The sequence below is a fragment of the Ochlerotatus camptorhynchus genome, unplaced genomic scaffold, assembly GCF_037179485.1.
Source record: "Ochlerotatus camptorhynchus isolate MF236.1 unplaced genomic scaffold, CSIRO-AGI_Acam_v1.1 ptg000320l, whole genome shotgun sequence".
NCBI lineage: Eukaryota > Metazoa > Arthropoda > Insecta > Diptera > Culicidae > Ochlerotatus > Ochlerotatus camptorhynchus.
In genome coordinates, this window is record NW_027040808.1 from 3,514,510 (window position 1) to 3,534,292 (window position 19,783).

At 38.0% G+C, this 19,783-nt stretch overlaps 1 protein-coding gene across 3 annotated transcripts in view; it reads left to right on the plus strand.

Annotated features, from left to right (window-relative positions):
- Nucleotides 1–19,783, plus strand: part of TTLL4B (Tubulin tyrosine ligase-like 4B) — an 81,761-nt gene that overhangs the window by 21,194 nt on the left and 40,784 nt on the right. The window contains exon 1 of one of the 3 annotated variants that reach the window (XM_065229740.1): nt 17,126–17,271. The exons of the other annotated variants lie outside the window; for them this stretch is intronic. The gene's annotated coding sequence lies outside the window, so the exon portion shown is untranslated. Of the gene's footprint in view, nt 1–17,125; nt 17,272–19,783 lie in introns of those variants that run through there. 3 annotated transcript variants of the gene reach the window in all.

Genomic DNA, 19,783 nt, shown 5'->3' on the forward strand with positions numbered 1-19,783 from the left:
TTATCGTACAGCCGTATCGTATCACCATTATCGCTATTGAATCATTAAAATCATAAAAAGGGTTTTCCATTAAGTGTTATCTTTAAAGTTGAATAAAACAAACAGTGTGTGAGATATTGATGAGATTTATTTTTCGATTGAAAGGCCTATCAATACCATTATGTGACGCCGGTGGCGTAGTGGTAAGCGTGATTGCCTCTCACCCCAGCAGGCCTGACTTCAATCCCAGTAGGCCGCCTTCATGTTCTGAGGCATACCATCTCTGATCACGCCTTCCTTCGGAGGGGAAGTAAAGCCGTTAATCTCCGGTTCATGAGTTGATGGGTCGATATGTAGGGTCCAGGTGTGGGAGCTGCCTCCATGGCGTCGGTAGCATTGGTGCTCAGCACGGAAAACAAGATCGACGGAAAACAAATCAAGGGAAAAAAGATGTGCCTTCTCATCAATCAAAATAGGTCTTACATGAATCCTCATTCAATAGTGATGTTCCGTATCATTTGAAGAGTTCTGGGACATCTCCAGAGACGTGCCCTCTCATCAATCAAAATGGGTCTTACATGAATCCTCATTCAATTGTGATGTTCGGCATCACCCGGCAAACGATCTCATTAACTTTCGCTGTTTCTTCACCCTTCTGTCCAATATTCGTGCCTATTTGTGAAGTCGCTGAAGTGCATCAATGTTAGTCGCTACTAGTTTCCCATGTTATTTCTGATGTGTTCTACGACATTTCGACGTCCATTATAATTGTCAAAATTTGTCTGAATCCGTGACTTTGAACATTTTTCTTTGTGCCTCAATTTTTCGTTCTAATCATCAATTCGCGATCTACATCTAATATCAACTTAGTAAATGATTTGTTTTCCAAAAATTAAGGTAGGCAAAAGAGTGCAGAATGGGGATATGGAGATTAGACTTGGACCGTGCTCTTGCTTATTTAATTCATACTTATTTTTGGAGGTCAAATTTACAGGATCCTTAAACCATTTGTTTAATTTTCAAGAAGCATGAAAAATAAGCACGATGGGTTTCTGAGTGTTTAAAATTTCATGAAATGGCAATCGCAATCGGGAGCAGGATATTTCGCTGAAGGACGTTTCGCCGAAGGTCATTTTACCGAGTGGGTCATTTCGCCGAAGAGCAAGCCATTTTCTACGGTTTTGAGCTTTTCTCAAAGCTCAGAAAATTTTGAAATCAGTCTCGAAAAAAGATTAAGAGGTTCGATTTTTTTAACCTGGTAAGCTATTCAAATGTTGTACTAGTTGTACTGATTTCAGAAATTTTCAAATAATAGATATTTTTGATTTATAGGAATGCTTCCTTCTTTTGAGAATAATCAGTTCTTTCGAGTTGTTCTGATTTCGGAAATTTGTAAATAATCAATGTTTTACATTTGTAGAAATGTTTCCTTCTCTTAAACATGACCAGTTCTTTCAAGTTGTGCTTATATCAATTTTTTTTTTTAATAATCAATATTTTTTGATTTATAGGAATGCATTTCTTCCAAAGTGCTGAACAAATTCTATCTGACCTTCCTCCTGAGGTTAAAGTTCACATCTATGGAGACTTTAATCAACGCCATGCTGACTTCATTCTGGACTCTGAAAATGAATGTATCTTACTCCCAGTTGTTGGGGATAATGAAACATTGCAGTTCATTTTTGACAAAACTGCTAATTTAGGACTGAACCAAATTAACCACATCAAAAACCAACAAAATTGCTATTTGGACTTTTAACTAACGAATATTTATGAAGATTTCTGTGTGGCCGAATCATTGAATCCACTGTGGAAAAATGAAGCGTTTCATACAGCAATTGAATATTCTTTATTTGTGCATGAAATCCAAAGACCCAACGACTGCGAATACGAAGAAGTCTTTGAATACAAATTAGCAGACTACGAAAAAATAAAATTTAAATTAAACAGTGTCAACTGGCAATTAATTTTAAGGAATGTAGGAAATGTCGAAATTGGTATAGACGTGTTCTACAAAATTTTAACAGAAATAATTTCGGAAGAAATACCTTTGAAGAAAAAAAGACGTAACAGAAACACACAAAATCCAGTCTGGTTTAACAGACAAATAAAAAACTTGAAAAATCGGAAGCAAAAGCACATAAAATTTATAAAAAACACAATAGTAGTAATAATTTATTAATTTATTTGGATCTATGCGATCAACTGAATTTAGCTATCAGTACTGCATTTGAAGAATATAATGCAAAAACTGAACGTGAAATAAAGTCCTGTCCGAAGAACTTCTTTAATTACGTAAAAACGAAATTAAAATCTGACAATTTTCCTTCAATAATGCATCTAGACGAAAATGTCGGTGATAGTTCGGAAAAAAACTGTTATCTATTCGCAAAATTTTTTCAAGAAATTTATACGACATTTTCTGAAGAAGATCGTGACCGCGATTATTTTGCATTTATCCAGAATTTTCAAGGGACATTGGCCTCAATCAACTTCAAGTGCAGGACATTTTGCAGGCTTTAAAAAATTTAGATGCCTCAAAAGGTCCTGGACCTGACGGAATTCCTCCAGTATTTATTAAATGTCTAGCAATGGAACTCACTGCTCCATTGTTTTGGCTTTTTAATATGTCCCTGGAATCCGGAACCTTCCCTAAAATTTGGAAAAGCTCATTTCTAGTACCTATCTTTAAATCTGGTCGAAAATCTGACGTACGTAATTATCGTGGTATAGCCATTATCTCTTGCATTCCTAAGCTTTTCGAGTCAATTATCAACGAAAAATTATTTCTCCAAATCAAAAATAGAATTACTGACATGCAACACGGCTTTTTCAAGGGTCGTTCGACCTCGACCAACTTACTTGAATTTATAGACTATTCATTGAAGGCAATGGATAATGGAAACCACGTAGAAGCTCTCTATACAGACTTTAGCAAGGCATTTGACCGCATTGACATACCAATGTTACTCTTTAAACTGCAAAAAATTGGAATTAAGTCAGGGCTCCTGAAATGGCTTGAATCATATTTAACTAACCGCCAACAAATAATTAAATTCAACGGAAAGAAATCGAGCCCAATTCAAGTCACTTCAGGCGTCCCCCAAGGCTCTCATTTGGGACCTCTCCTTTTTATTCTATACGTAAACGACATATCTTACATTCTCAAAAAACTTAAATTGCTTATTTATGCCGACGACATGAAGCTCTTTTTGGAAATAAGAAATGAAGAAGACATCAATATATTCCGGAATGAAATACACATATTCTACATATGGTGCAAAAAAAGTCTACTAGAATTGAATGTAAAAAAATGTAACTTAATATCATTTAGTAGAAAAAGAACAACTTCAAACATTTCAATTGCATTAGGAAATCAAACTGTAGACAAATGTGAAAGAGTTAGGGATTTAGGAATTATCTTAGACTCTAAGCTAACTTTCATAGACCATTACAATACAATTATTCACAGGGCAAATAACATGCTAGGCTTTATCAAGCGCTTTTGCTATAACTTTCAGGACCCTTACACAATTAAAACACTATATATTGCCTATGTGAGGTCAATACTGGAATATTGCAGCATTGTATGGTCTCCATTTTCAATCACGCACGAAGAAAGATTAGAATCAGTACAAAAACAATTTCTATTATACGCTCTTCGTAAATTAGGTTGGACTTCATTTCCTCTTCCATCATATGAAGCACGCTGCATGCTTATAAACATACAAACATTAAAAGAGCGTCGTGAATATGCAATGGTTTCATTTGTAAATGATATCGTTTCGCAGCGAATTGACTCAACAGAACTTTTATCAAAATTAAATTTCCATGCACCCACTCGGCAACTCCGAAATCGAAATTTATTTGCCATAAAACATCATCGCACAAATTATGCAAAATATGGGCCATTAAACCGCCTCTTACAATAAACACTACGAAACCATTGACTTTACAATGTCTCGGCATAAACTAAAGCAATATTTTTATTCCATAAGAAATAACAACTCATAAAAGAAAAGACAAGAAAGCTGACACTACTTTTTTTATATAAATATATATTTAAGAAAACAAAACTGTATTAGTTGTACTAGTCTACGTTGGTTGACGAAATAAATAAATAAATAAATAAATTTTCTTTTAAACATGAGCAGTTATTTCGAGTTGTTAGAGATGAACTAGCCTAAGGCTAAAAATCTCTTTAATAAAGAATAAAAAAAAAAAAGTTATTTCGAGTTGTACTGATTTCCAGTGGCGTTTTCTTAACCTCATGGGAATATCTATTATTAAAATGTTTTCCAAATTAATGTTAATTGCATATTGATTCATGATTAAAATTCGTCAAAATGACCCATTTTGCGAAATGACCAATCGGCGATATGACACAGCCCCGTTTTTTATTAGAAGCTTGAGAAATACGTATGATGGGTTTGTGAATTTATAAAATTTCTCGAAGTGCCAATCGCAATCACCGAAAGATTGATAATTTCGTTATTTAAGTCACAAAGTCACTACTATTATATCACATAGCCACTATCAGCATTGGATGGGCTTAAATTTGTTCGTACAGATAATCATTATTATCACGGAAGTTCCCAATTTCAACTAGTTGGATCAACACACCAAATTACATCAGAATGCAAAAACAAGATTCTGGTCGAAATAGAAATCTAGTCCAAGACTAGAGAAGTTGCTCAAAATTTGATTTAGTCAGAAGGGTCAGATCTCACCATAGGTTGATAAATTTAGGTTTTTATCATCAGCAGACTTTTTTTTCGTATGGCCTAAAACAACTTTTAGTCTTTATTTTGTGAATGTAAATTATGGTTAAGTGAGAAGGGGAGTGGGTTGGCGATTTCACACATGTAGCTTTCTAACCATTTCAATTTTCTGTTTGCCTTTCTTTTCAGGTACGTAATAACCTAATCATAAAAATAATATGATCGAATAAGGAAATTGATAAGTATACAAGTTTACATGTTTTCAGCCTAGATAAGATAAGTACAGTTTTCGGTCATTGCAGCGTCTTTCTCAGCATATTTAGGGTCCAGTGGAATCAAGTGAACGAGCCTTCCAAAAACTGGAAAATATCGCGCCACCTTTTCAATATCAATTTCCTATCCACCAACTAACCTTTCCCGATAGCCACACATAATCAATGACAAGGTGAAAACTGCCATCCTCGTTTCATAAATTTTCTCAACACTGAAACTCGGCATCGTCGTGCCACCCAAAAACTCGTTTCGCTTTGTGCCTATACGTACGTACCTGCCGAACAAAACTTTTTTGCGTGACAATGGCTCTTATTACCGGAACGTGCTCTCGGAAAACAAAAGTCCTTCTCTCTCTTTTAGAACTCCACTCGAGGGTCTGTGACGTTTATTCATGTTCCCAACATACGATGACGACGACGACGACGACGACGACGACGACGACGACGACGACGACGACGACGACGACGACAACACGTCAACAGTGTTGTATCAACCATTTCGTGAGTGAGCCCAAACTACAAACGTATAGCGTAGGACCAGGTTTGTCTGCCAATTCCAATCCAGTTCCACGGCTGAACGACAGAGTGCGAGGTCGTATATACCGAATACTACCTCTATCCTTGATCTAGATCGCAGTTTGTTTATGTTTCAACCATTCAGGCGAATGAGTAATTGACGGAAATGGGGTGGGGGTGGAAAGGTGTATCATGCGAATATCATCCAAAGCGCGACCGGAGAACAAACTTCGGTGACAGTGATGTTAATGAGGTGTTTCGGTTGATGGAGCTACTACTGGAAGCATGATTCCAGGGCGTATTTCGGTATTTGTGGAATGTAGATTAAGAAGCTCACGCGATATTGGGTTGGGAGGCCAATGTCATAACACAATTAGCAATAATCATGGAGTTGTTCATTACGGTGATTAGAAGAAAATTACGTCATGGAGGTCTCCCGATGGGCACGCCTGTAGAGTGTCGTGTTAATAACGGCTGGTTGAATTATTTTAGGATTGTAAATTTGCTCGACTTAAATTTGGCGTTGAACTTAACTGAACTGCGAATTGAGCGTCCAGACGGTTTGTCGATTTTGAGCTTTTTCAAGTAGCTTTCAAGTCATTTGAACATTGACCACCAGAGCGGGGGAGAGTTGAATCCAACCATGTATTTGGGCATTTAAATTCAAAAGTATAACATTACTCAACTGGGGATTCCTTGTACGCACTATGCAAACAAAAATCTGGCAGCTCTGATCATCGTTTGCAGTGCACCCAAATTGACGGAAGAAGAAAGCCTCAAGCATTCCCTGCTGCATGTAACGCAGAGCTGGCGCCTTCTACCCAAGAGGACGCTTGTACCCTATCCACAACTATTGGTTATATGAATTCCTTACTCGCACCAACGAAAGTCAATGAACTGCTACAAAAAGTTCCAGTCTGGCTGTGTTCTACATTCCATTTGATTGAAGGCTCCGTTGCAAATCATGCAGTAAGCATTTCAAATCCACCATCCTTTGGTGCATTACGATGCACTTATTTTTGCACCCTCTTCATGCTAAATATGTGCATTTATTTTCGTGTTGGAAAACCCAAAAATATCGCGCTTCCAAAAACAAATCAACTGTAAACTGGAAAAGTAAAACTCAAGGCCCTACTCCTTGGTGATTGTTGACAGTAGGCCTTCCCGAAGCTATGACCCCGATTCGGTCTTTTTTTCAACGGCATCGAAAGTACTTTGCATCACTAAATTGCGCTGAAAACTGGGTTAACGAACCAGACGAACGGTTCAATTGAAGCAGCACCACCAACCATCATCGCTCTTCCAGAAGTGCTGCAATCGTAAAAGTTTTGACATTCAATCAGGCAGCAGTGTTCTGGTCTAGCAGTGTCAGTTCTTGAGAGAGAGAAATGGAGTGGAGGTGGCTCAGCGCTTTGTTTTCGTCGGTGTCCAGACAACCATTCCTAGCTTCTTCCCGGGCTTGAGAACGGTTCTAATTTGGATACACTTTAGGCCGCTGAAACAACCTACAACAAACGAAGGCTGACAGCCGTTGCCTGTAGTTGGGAAAATGAACTCTAATTTCCTGGCTGAAAAAATACACCGACGAAATCCTTGCCCACTGTTGTTCAATGATGGAAACAGCATTTTTTTTACCCCGTGACAGCTTGAAGGAGCCTTACCAATGCAGCTGTTGGCAGAACGAAAACAATTTCATCCAATTGAACTAATAACCTAATTAGAGTTCAAATATTTGAGGATTGCAATTTTCTTTAATTAGCTTTCAATCCGATTGCAAATTTTCAACAGGTCAGTAGCCTCAGTTATCAGTTTGTAAAAGTTCACCGTACGACTGCTGACGTGCCTTATTTAAGCGTAACCTCATCCTTTAAATGGATTTAATTGGCGCCCATTTACTATCGATTATTACGCCACGTCACCTTGAAGAATGATAATCCGCACAGGGTTGGCACTAAGTAGTTAGCCACTTTTCAGCACCCATTATCCATTTAAACACAGTGCGAATCAGAATAGGGCGATGAATCCTTACACAGCACGCATACCAACATAGTCTGCCCATTACGTGAACAACGTGGTGTACTGTTGAATGTTGTGACGTGTCCCCTTCCCCTGCCTCACAATTTAACATAGAAAATGGTGGTGTAGGACGAAGTAGGAAATAAGCATGCCTACTTAAAGTATTCCATATGGCTTTATGCGTCGTCGGGTACGGCTGGCTGGTATCGTAATTGTACGCTAAGCTTTCCTTGAGCCTTCCAGCGAAAAGTTCTTAAGCTTTGCACTCCGCGGGTGAGAGCGTAGTTGTTTCACTCGTGTGACTCGTGTTTCTATTAGAATGTATTAAGAGAATAAAAGGAAACAATGAAATTGTCACCGTGTGTAGGTTCATTCATAGCTTAAGACATGAGTATTGGGACACTATATAGGAATCGTTTGCATTCTTGAATTACTCTGAATATCCCGGTTCATGAGTAACCGTATCAAAGCGGCAATTTAAATTTGTTTTAATATCCCTAGCACAGAAAAAAAAACAGTCAGGGTCGAGATTTAGAGATGAATTTTGTGATTTCGAAAATAAATTAGAAATCTCAGACTGAGTTTTTTTTTTGCAAGATTGCAAACTGAGAAAAATGTTAAAGATTTTAGAGTCTTAACAAGTTTTGATATTTTAAGACTTAACTAAACATTCTGAGACATACCAAATTTTTTGACTTCTCAATATTTGAAAAAATCTCGAAATTTGAACATCGATAAATCAAAGGAAATATCCCGGATTTCTAAAAATTTCAACCATCTAATTATTGAAAATAAAAATCCTTGATTCTAGTACTTAGAACAAGTTTAGAGATGCTAGACTGTGTCTTATTTTACAATCCGGGAATTTTTTTTACAGATTCTAAGGCTAGGAAAATCCGGACTGGTAAAGTTATTTATGATTTCAGAAGGAAAAATCTAGATATATCCAGAAATCCTGGTTCTTGAGTTTTTGCTACAATATCAGGCGTTGTATAGATTCATGGCACAGACAAACTTTGAAATCCCAGACACTGAAAATGTTCTTAATCCTAGAAATTAGTTTTCGTATTAAGCTTCTCCTTCTTCTTCGCATTTCGCTATAACCTAGGCGAATACAGCATTCCCTCCGTATAGGTTACGTCAGCACACCGCTCTCTGTTGTCTTTCGACTGAGGTCGGCTGGATCGATTGAGGGATGGCAGTGGGTTGGCGGTGCCGTCCACGCTTGTACGGAGGGAGGACTGTACGCTCGAACACAAGGGGTAAATACCTGTGTTCCATCCCAGGAGATCGGACAACCAAGGAGTGTACATTAACTTTCTTAGCTCTGTCACTCCCAACGATTTATATAGCCTATTTTCAAATCCTGCATACGGAGCGGTTGGTACGGTATGTCCCCGCTCTTTGATTACCTGTGGATTAAATGTTAACCACTGTCTATACTTATTAAGTAGACATGGTAAACATTCACTTCCACAAAAATTAACTAAACGCTACACAGTAGGCCTGGCCGCTTTATTGTTTGTTTCACATCCTTGATGTGCAGCAGGCATTAATAATGACAAGAAAAATGATAGATGTATCATTTTCCAGGATTCTTTCAAGTACTGGCTGTGTATGTGTAGACTAGACTAAGTTTCTCCTTCTTCTTCGCATTTCAAGCTTATTGCTTATCGCATATTAGCTTATTGCGTGCTCTCAACTTAGTTTTCTAGATGCACTTCCACAGTTATTGATTGAGAGCTTTCGATGCCTGTAACATTTTTGCATTGGTATAATTGTGTGGCAAGTCCAATCATACTTCTATGCCCAGGGAAGTCGAGAAATTTTCCAACCCGAAAAATTCCTAGACCGGACCGGGAATCGAACCCAGCCATTTCCAGCATGGTCTTGCTTAGTAGCTGCGCCTTTACCGACTGAGCTAAGGGATGTCCCAGCTAAGCTTCTCTTTCCTTAAGATATATCCAATTGTCTATTTAATGAAAATTTTATCGAGGATCAATTATAGCTTAACTTTATTTAATTGCCGTATGACAAAGATGTCATTCAAATTTTGACCTACACACTTAATTTTTTTTCGCCGAGATTCCAACAGCCGAGCAGTTCTGCAATTTATTTCGCTGAGAATCAGTAAAACAATTGCTGAGACTCAGCTAACAAATAAGATTTTGCTGAGATACCAGCTAACAAATAGATATTTTGCAGAGATATCAGCAAAAGTAAATGCCGAGGTAATCGGCTGTTGGAGATTTTACCGAGCTAGATTAAGTGTGTAGACGCATTCAGATTAATTGAATTTGAATATGTAGATTTCGGCCTAGTAAACCACATATCAAAATTGGCATTTTTATTTTATTTTATTTTATTGAAGTTAATTGAAGTGTTTGAATGTGTTTAATGTGATAATTTTTATGAGACAGTCAATATGGCCACGATTAATTTAAAAAAAAATGACAAAATATTCAGAATCGTTTTATACGAATCAGTTTGATATGTGTGTCACATGATCATTTTTATGAAAAAAGTTGATTGTGGCCAACGGAACTGATATCTGGAACATCCGGGTTTGGTCATTGGTCACTGATAAGCAGATGTTAGGGACGATTATTCACAGAATCGGTCTAAATATACGGTCGGTGCAGTACCATGATAATGTCGATTGTGGCCTTCGGAAAGGCCGGGCTAGGTGACTGGCACGAGTAATCAAGGAAACGACAGAATAATCACAGAATCAGTTGGTATATATCAACTTGCTATAACTTGATGTGTCGGATGCTCAGTATCATGACAAACTTGATTGTGCGGAACTGAGATCTGGGACATCCGGGCTAGGCCACATAAAGCAGGAAATAATCGATCGGCTGGTAGTAGGTCAGTTTTTAATGACTTGGTAACTATTTTCATCAAAAAGTCACTATTCCTTAAAATTTTGTCACTAGTCACTTTTTTTTACCAATGTTGAGATTAATGAATTTGACATTAAATACCCACATCAAATCACAGCTTGATTAGCTAACACATTTCAGGGTGGCCAGCAAACCGGGAAAACCGGGAATATCCGGGAATTTGAAAAGTAACCGGGAAAACCGGGAAAAACCCGAATCGGGAAAAATAAATTAACCATACGATTAATTTTTACACCAGAATTTCAGAATAAACCATAAAAACAGAGTGATCCTTTACCAAATGAATGTCTTGCTCTATTTGCTGCATCATTTTCTTCAGTTTACCTTCTTATTGTTTTTAGAATTTAATCATTCAGCAATATTCCAAATTGATTTTTGTCGTCTCAATTTCAGATGTAAAGTGCATGGTCCTTAAATGAAAATATTGAAGATGCTGAACTTTGGAACAAATATTTGTAAAAACCGAAACTGAATTATTCTTTTTCGGGGTTTTAATTTGTCGTTCAAATCAAATCAAATCAGATTGACCGCCCACGGATGCTGCTCTGTTATTACCAGATCAGCTGCAATTACACAGAGAACCAACAGATGATGTTTGGGACTAACATTCATCCTCAATGTGTAAGAACTGGAGATCTAATATTTAGCAATACCAGCGCCGGCCGTGTCCGAATGCAGGTCAACTAGGGAATGGGAAGGAATGTGTTGACGTGGTACTCGCTGTGAAGGAAACCGAGAAATCCTCTGCGCTTCCACGAGAAATCACTGGGATGTTGGATGTGGGGAAAGGTTGCACACGCACACGCAGGGATCGTTTTTTGGTAGAGCGATTATAATACACAAACACACACACACACGCGCGCGCGCACTCATCCAATTACTATTTTTAGATCACGACCCACACTGCGGTAAGCGATGCGATCGGTGTTAAAGAAGAATTTGTTTTCATTAAAATCTAGTGGGTATAGAGAATAAGGCAAAGTGAAAAATTGCAAGGAAGGGGACGGGCCTGGGATTGAACTCCCGACCTTCTGCTCAGTAAGCAGAAACGGTAAACACTGAGCTACCGAGCCTCGTCATTTTTCGGGGTTTTAATTTGTCGTTGTTCAAAATTCTCAGATTAGAATTAACTTGGAATTCTGCCCTAAATTATCTTGAAATTGTTCTGAAATAAACCAAAAAACACTCCGCGTAATAATTACCGTTGAATTCTTTTTGGAATTTCCTTGCAACCCCTTCTAAGAATTTAATTAGAATCCTTCTTAGATTTCCCTTGAGCCTATCAGGAGACTTTGATTCCTTTGAAAATCTTTTCAAAAATTTCTTTTAACTCTATTTAAACAGCAGAAATCTTTCGAAAATTTATTTAGAAACCCCTTGGAGTATTTTAAAGATTTTTTTTTCTAATAATCAGCAAATTTTTTGCAATCATATAATGAGAGAGAGAGAAGGATTAGTATTTTCCATTTAATTCCATTACTTTATTTGCTTATCCTTGACAGATACGCGTATTTCGTCTACAATGTGCAGACTTCTTCAGTGTCTTGTACTAATACTCGACTGTACAGGTATTCCACTAAGACGCCCACATTCATCACGATTTTGCAATCAATTTTGTAGGAGTTCTGTGATGAATCTTTCGCACTAGGGTTGAAATTATTGCCAGAAAACTCTTAAAACTCTGTTTCTTGTTGAATTATGATCATAATTCTCTTGGAATTCTTCTTATAATTCATCTGTCATACAAATCTCCTCAGAATTACGTAGGGATTTTCGGCAAAGTTTTGTTTTTCACAACTCCTTTTTAAATCTTCTAAAATTACCTAACAATTTAATTTTGAAATTCTTCCAAATTCATCTAACAATTTCTAAGTATTTCATGTCAGAATAATTCTGGAAATCTGCTCAGAACTTCGAGCTCCTCCTTCGAAAACTGTGTGGGAATCCTTCTCAATATTTGTTTGAAATAAATACTTTGAATTCTTTTAAATTTTACTAAAAAATCCAGGGTTTATCCGCTAGATTATATAGTTTGCTATGTAATTTGTTATAACCCTTAAAATGCTTCCAAGTCTCAGAGCGTGACAATTATGACTCCACGACTCATAAGTATGGTATTCAAAATCTCACATTTGAATTATTTTTACTCCAAATCTTGCATCACGAAGATTGTTATTAATCACAAGTTTTGAAAAAAGTTCTAGTTTCAGACTACCCAAATTTTAAAGCTCCAAAACCTTGGGAATCTTCTTAAACTTTTTTTTTATATCCTTTCAGTAAATTCCTTTTAGCAAGTTCTTAAAAATGCGTTCTATTTTGTTTTTTTTTTTTTTGTTGAATATTAACAACCGGGAATTTTTAAAGATTTGAACCGGAAAAAATCCGGGAATTTCAAAATGAAAATTCACTGGCCACCCTGAAATTTGTGTTAGAAAGATTAATTAAAAATCCGTGTGTAAATTCTGAGTTGTGAACAGACGGAAACCTGTTCAATTGATGTTGACGGAATTACTAATATTTTGATTTTTTTTATCTCGTAATTGTCATAGACCTATCACAAATTGTTAGAGGTTTCGAAAAATGTTCTAGACCCAATATTCTGGCTATTTTACTTCGAGATCTTGAATGTTGTCCTAGCCTCAACTGTCAAAAAATGGTCTAGAAAATTTTTCAAAATCACGTCAAGCCAGCTTTAGTATTTGTCCAAATACCGAGAAAAAATCATCTCACAATCTTTCTGATCAATAAATGTCAATTTATTGTTGAAAAGTCACTATTTGGTCACTATTTGCGTTATTTTAGTCGTTAAAATCACTACTATTCCATTACATAACCACTCCCAGCCCTGAATTAATTCTCAGATAGCTATCGATATCACTATTTTGATGCATATAAAAGGTTTATCCGGTTCATTAAATTAATTTCCAAAAACTTGCGTTTTAACAACTCCTGAAGTCCGTTAACCTTCCAGAACTTCCCTGAAAACCACATAAGGTACCCTCGTAATCTGAGTATACTAGACAGATGGCGACTTGAGTGTGAAACAATCGATAGAACTGTTTCCGCTCATCACGAAATTACATGAGCAAATCAGCGAATTCCTAGGGTCTGTAAATTATCTTGATCGTTTAAAGGTCAAAAATAGGGTGGTCTACTTTTTTTTAAAGCGAAAAGAGTCGTTACACGTTTTTTTTAAGGTGTGTAAATGGGCACAAATGTTCATAATAGCCAGAATACAGCCATTGTTCCTACATATGGATCCTTGATACAACGAAACGAAGATCTGGAACATTCGAAGTGGTCAATCTATGAAACTGATCATAGAGCTCCACAGTTTTTTTTCGAAAACACGTGATATAAGAAATAAATTGGGATCGTGACATAAACAAGGACCAGAGCATCCGTAAAAGTGGTCAATCCATGAAACCGATCCTAGAGCTCCGGGGTATTTTCGAAAACACTTGGAACTGTGTTATAAGAAACAACTTGGGGTCATGATATAAACACAGACCCGGTTGGCCATAGAACCATCCTCCGGAAGATCCGAAACATCCGTAAAAATGGTCCATCCATGAAACTGATCCTAGAGCTCCGCAGTTTTTGTGAAAACACGTGAAACATGATATAAGAAAAAAATTGGAGGTGGTGACATAAACATGAACTCGGATGGCAATGGAACCGTCATCCGGTAGATTCGGAGCATCATCAAGTGGTTCATTAATGAAACTGATCTTAGAGCTCCGTGGTTTTTGAGAAAACACATGGAACGGTGATATAAGATAGAATTTAGGATAGTGACATAAACTTGGACTCAGATGGCCGAGGGACCGTCCTCCGGAAGATCTGGAATTAGCTAATTCCTTGAATCTTATACTAGAGCTCCATTTTTTTTTAATCGTCTTCTGAAAAGTTTACATTTTTCCCTCTACTATATGAATTATACGTGAGGGCTAGATCTCCACACCACCAGGTTGCATAAATACAACTGTAATGCCATCCAGTCATCCGGGCCATGCTTATGTCACGACTCCAAATTCATCTTTATCAGGATCAGTTTCATGGGGCCTCATAGCCTAGTCAGTAAAGGCACGGTATTACCATACCGGAGGCGGCGGGTTCGATTCCCGGTCCGGTCGAGGGAATCTTTCGGGTTGGAAATTTTCTCGACTTCCCTGGGCATAGAGTATCATTGTGCTTGCCACACAATATACAAATTCATGCATTGGTATTGGCATCGAAAGCTCTCAATTAATAACTGTGGAAGTGCATTTATAGAACACTAAGTTGAGAGCACGCAATAAGCTAATATGCGCTAAGCAATAAGCTTGAATGCGAATAAGAAGAAGAAGAAGGATCAGTTTCATAGATTTATCACTTTTAAGGATGTTCAGCCTTTCCCAGAGGACGGTCCGATGGCCATCTGGATAAATTTTACGATACGACCCATTATTCTTTCTTGTATCACAGTTCGAAGTATTTAAAAAAGAACTACGGAGCTCTAGGATAAGTTTCATGGATTGACCAATTTACGAATGTTCCGGATCTTACGGAGGACAGTCCCATGGTTATCCGGGTTCATGTTCATGTCACGACAATAAATTCTATCATTAATCATTAATCATTTGTATCCCAGTATAGTCGACAAATACGTAGTTCTACGTCAAAACGCTGAGCTATAGAATCAGTATCATGGATGGACCACTTTTACGGATGTTCCGGATCATTTGAGGACCGTTCCGTTGTCTTCAGGATCCACATATAGGAACCAAGACTTTATTCTGGCTGATTATGAGCATTTGTGCCCATTAATCTAACGTATAGGTCTTAAGCCACTTGCAAAACCCACTAACACACTTTTTAAAAAAACGTGCAACGACTCTTTTCACTTTAAAAAAAGTAGACAAGATATTCAATCTTCTCACAAACAAAATAATCTACAGACCCTAGGAATTCTAGAGGTACCACAATTTTTGAAATTCATCAAGAAATGGCTATGTTATGTCATTGCAAACTTGCCGTTACACGCTTTTTGAAGGCTTCGTATTCGGCGTAAAGTTTTTTACCCTCCGTATTCGGAGTGTTAAAAGCTCTTTGAACAACCCTTCCGAAGTCTCGAGAACAGGTTTAAATTCGCATATAAATCCTGAAGCACGCTCTATATTTTCAAATACTGTTGGACCTGCTGCAGTTTGCCGAACGTTCCCAAGAGATTCCCAGTTTCTTCTTTTAAGCCGGAAACGTCCAAGAGAACCTGAAGGTAGCTCAGGGGAACTGTAAAGATGTTTGGAGAACTTGAAAAAAATAATCTTAGAGAAGCTGTGAAAACCACCAATAAGATCAGGGAGGCTCATAAGACTTCATGAAACTTCAGAAAAGTTCGAGGGAATTCCACAGAAAATTAATAAAAGTAAAGTGAATCTCTGGAAAGATTTGGTAACATAATACAAGTTTCATCTAGTCATCTCACAGAAATTCAGATAAACTCATTGTAATTTAGAAAATCTCAAGAAAATCTATTGACTCTTCGTGGAAGTTCAGAACATTTTGGGGAAGTTTCAAAAGACTCAGGGAGGTTCAAACGACTTAAAATGTATGGAATAACGACAGGATTTGGATCCCATTGAGATACTTCTCCTTGGTGTTTCTATTTTTTCTTTCAATACCTTTATTGAGAGTTGGTTGGAAATGCTAACATGAAGCTTTAGTGTGATAATTTATTAGCTAGAGAATGATATTAAGAAGAGGGTAGGTGGATAGTTCCGTTAAAGTACGGCAGTATGAAAATTTAATAGAAGTTGAAAATGAGCGAAGAGCCATAAATGCGACAGTTTTTAAAGATAGACGCACATCTTTTGCCTAACCCGTACGATGTACGCGGAGACTTGAAGTATGTCTCCAAGTCTACAGGCAAAAAATGTGCGTCCCTCTTTTGTTCATAAACTGACTGCGGCTGTGGAATAGTTCTAGCAACGTTTTCATCACTACCTAAAGCCCCACGTTGCGAGAGCATTTCCAGTCGATGGTGTGTTATAATGCAATTCTTCTTTACCCAACTATTGTGTTGCTCCTCTCCTTTATTGAGTTATGTTCAAATGTTTAAAAATCAACTCTACGGAGCCGAGTGTTTCGAATAATTTCACAAACAAAAAATCCGGGAGCCATAATGCATTATTCTTATTCTGTCTAGAAGGTGACTTTCTGTTTGCTTCTATTTTCACCTGTGTCCGCAACTCCCTTATTTGTTCTTTTTGTTGTTGTTTCGCCAGCGACAGCAGGAATACTGTCTTTCATAGACCAACCATTTTAAATATTCGCTCAATTCCATTCCAAATTCCTACACAGTGCAATCGTATTTGTTTTACCTTCGCCTAATGGGTGGTGGGCATGTGCCACTCATTCGCGAATGCAACCAAAAACTTTCACTCACCCTCACACTCCTCTTAGCTCAGCAGGTTCGCTTATATCTCCGACAAACGGCAGTGCACAAAGGAAAGCTATCATCATCAACGGGTCACCGTTGCTGTTCTGTTCTTCACAATCACTCTGGGCATATTAGTCTTTGCTCTGCTGCCTCGCGTACCATTTCCATTGAAGTCGTTGTGTCCTTGTGTCGAAAATAAGGCTTATTGGATTTCCTGGCTCATTTTTGCATATCCAATTTGTGACGAACGTGCCGCAGCCCTGCTGCTGTATAGTGCCGTAAAACAAAATTAGAAAAACAACCTACTTAATAACCAGTGTGCTAACAACAACATGGCAGGCAAATAGGAACAGAATGTGCTTGATTGGAAAAATCGCCACTCGAAGGAAGACGGTTGCTAATTTAGCAAACACCATTGGGACGGTTCGTTGCACATCCAGGTGGGTGTGTAAGCATCATCACTGTTGGCAGCGATGCGAAAAATCTATATCTCCATTACATTTTTTGGCATTTAGTCACATCCTAATTAGCAGCCATTTAGAGCCGTGCAAAAATTAGTCACCCTTCGTCGGATTTCACTCGCACTTTGCTCTCAAAAGAAAAAAAATCTCAAGGGTGTCAGGAAGATGGTGTTGATTGAGAAAATTTTCACCCAGCGAGTCAAATGTCCAAGAACCTACATCACCGTCGTTCGTTTTCTCGATTCCTATTTTGCTTATTTGCTGAAAAATTCTCCCGTTTTATGTTTTCTCAGGCAGAGGTCTCCCCCCACAAGGCTTCGGTGGTGTTAGTGTCATTCTGCTCGTATTTCTATGTTTTCGTAAAGAGAAGGATAAGGCAGTTCGAAACGTGCGAACGTAGTAGCAACATAGAAGCAGCATGGCAACAAACCACCACACGACAATGTTGAGTGCTTGGCTTGGCGTGTGGAAATTTTCGGCATTTGCGATTGTATGACCATGTGCTCCGCGTGAGTGCCTAATGGTAGTAGTGTGCTTATTATGTTTACAAGTTTGCTGGCGAGAATTTGGCGCGTTTTATCCATTTTATCGCGATCGGCACTCGTACAGTGAGGGACGAGTTAGATTGTACCGAGAATAGCATTTTAGAGTTTGCGAGGAAAACGGATTGCAAGCTCGGTAGCAATCGGGTTATTTAGTTTTGAAAAATATATCGGTTACGATATCATCTGAAAGAGCTTCGCTTCCTGAGTACAACGATTTTTTTTTTCGATCGCATTTACATCTATCTCGATTTTTAAATCAAGATTCAAAGCTAAATAACCACTTCGCTGTTTGACACTAAAGTAACAAATTGACAGCTCGCTCCCATACAAAGTACCACTGAGGGGTGCTAAGATGGTCATTTTTGCTAATGGAATCACACTTATTTAAAATATATCCAGTGCTTCAAAATTGATGAATAACCGGTTCCATTTGACATGCAGATTACGAATATACTTTTTTTTTTTATTATTTTGTTTTCCGTCGATCTTGTTTTCCGTGCTGAGTATCAATACTACCGACGCCAGGGAGGCAGTTCTCACACCTGAACCCTACCTATCGACCCATCAAACTCATGAACCGGGGACCGACGGCTTTACTTCCCTTCCCTTGCCTCAGAACATTCCGACGGCGCCGACTGGGATTGAACCCAGGCCTGCTGGGGTGAGAGGTAATCACGCTTACCACTACACCATTGGCGCCACTACCTCTATGCCATAGAGGTAACTCTAAGTCCAGAAGGTCTCGAAGAAACGTGCTCAACTTTTTGACTCAGCTCTGGTACTCTCTCCGGTCCCAAGCTAATCGATGCACATAGGAAAATCCACGAACCCCTCATCTTATTAGTCAAACTTTCAAAGCGAATCAAAACAAACATTGTGTAGTACTAGAATTTCGACAAGAATGGGGTACGTTGATCGATTTGCTTGGGACCAATAGGCTAGTCAAATAGTGAGCCAATTTAAAATCGTTAGTTTCCACCGGTTGTCTATACAGTCTTTCTCGAATTCTTTCATAAGGATGTAGTTTTTTTGGAAAAATGTGTGAACAGAGTCTAAGTTCCAAAATGACCGATGATGACTTCCCACCTTGGATTCCAGAAAGATGTTGGACAACGATTTCCACGTAAATATTCATATTGTGGAATATTTGAAACTACATATTCGGAAGCCGGCCGTCATTTTGGATTTCAGAATGAAGGCGGACCTCTACGCACCATCCCCGTTACGAAAATACTCACATTTTAGGATTTCATCGTCCACGCTCTGTAAATATCTTTAGATGGTTGGTGATGCTTAACGTCAAATATCAGACTTAAAGCGGTCATTTTATATGATAGATGAGGAGATGAAAGTATAAAGTTCTTCAGTCGATCTTGTTTTCCGTAATGAGTACCAGTGCCACCGACGCCAGGCAGATAACAGTTCTATCGATTGTTTCACACTAAAGTCGCCATCTGACGTAAGCATCTAATCGATAGATATGGAAATTGCAGCTAATGTTGCCTATACCGCCGTGCTCCTGTCATAGTTAACTTTCGACCAATGACAGTATGATTAAAGATTCTGGCCCTAAACAAATTTCATGACTCTTGTACTGAACTAGATGTTCTGGATGCAATCACTTTGAAGAACTGGACAAAGAAGGGAATTTAAAGAGATTTTAGAATTAATTTTATATAGATCTTAGAATGAACTCCAAATATAACAGGGGGGAAATCCAAAGGAGTTTCAGGAAGAAAACTTAGAATGTTTTAACCAGAATGCATATTCAATTATGTGAGTTCAAAGTAGAATGTTTAGGTGGGTATTTTAAATTCATTTCTAATGAATATTCCTAATATGTCCTGAGAAGAGTGTCAAGAGAATTCTTATGAGAACTTCATAGATTCCGAGGGTATTGCATTCTGAGGAAATTAGAAAGAGAGTTTCAAGTGAATGCTGAATAA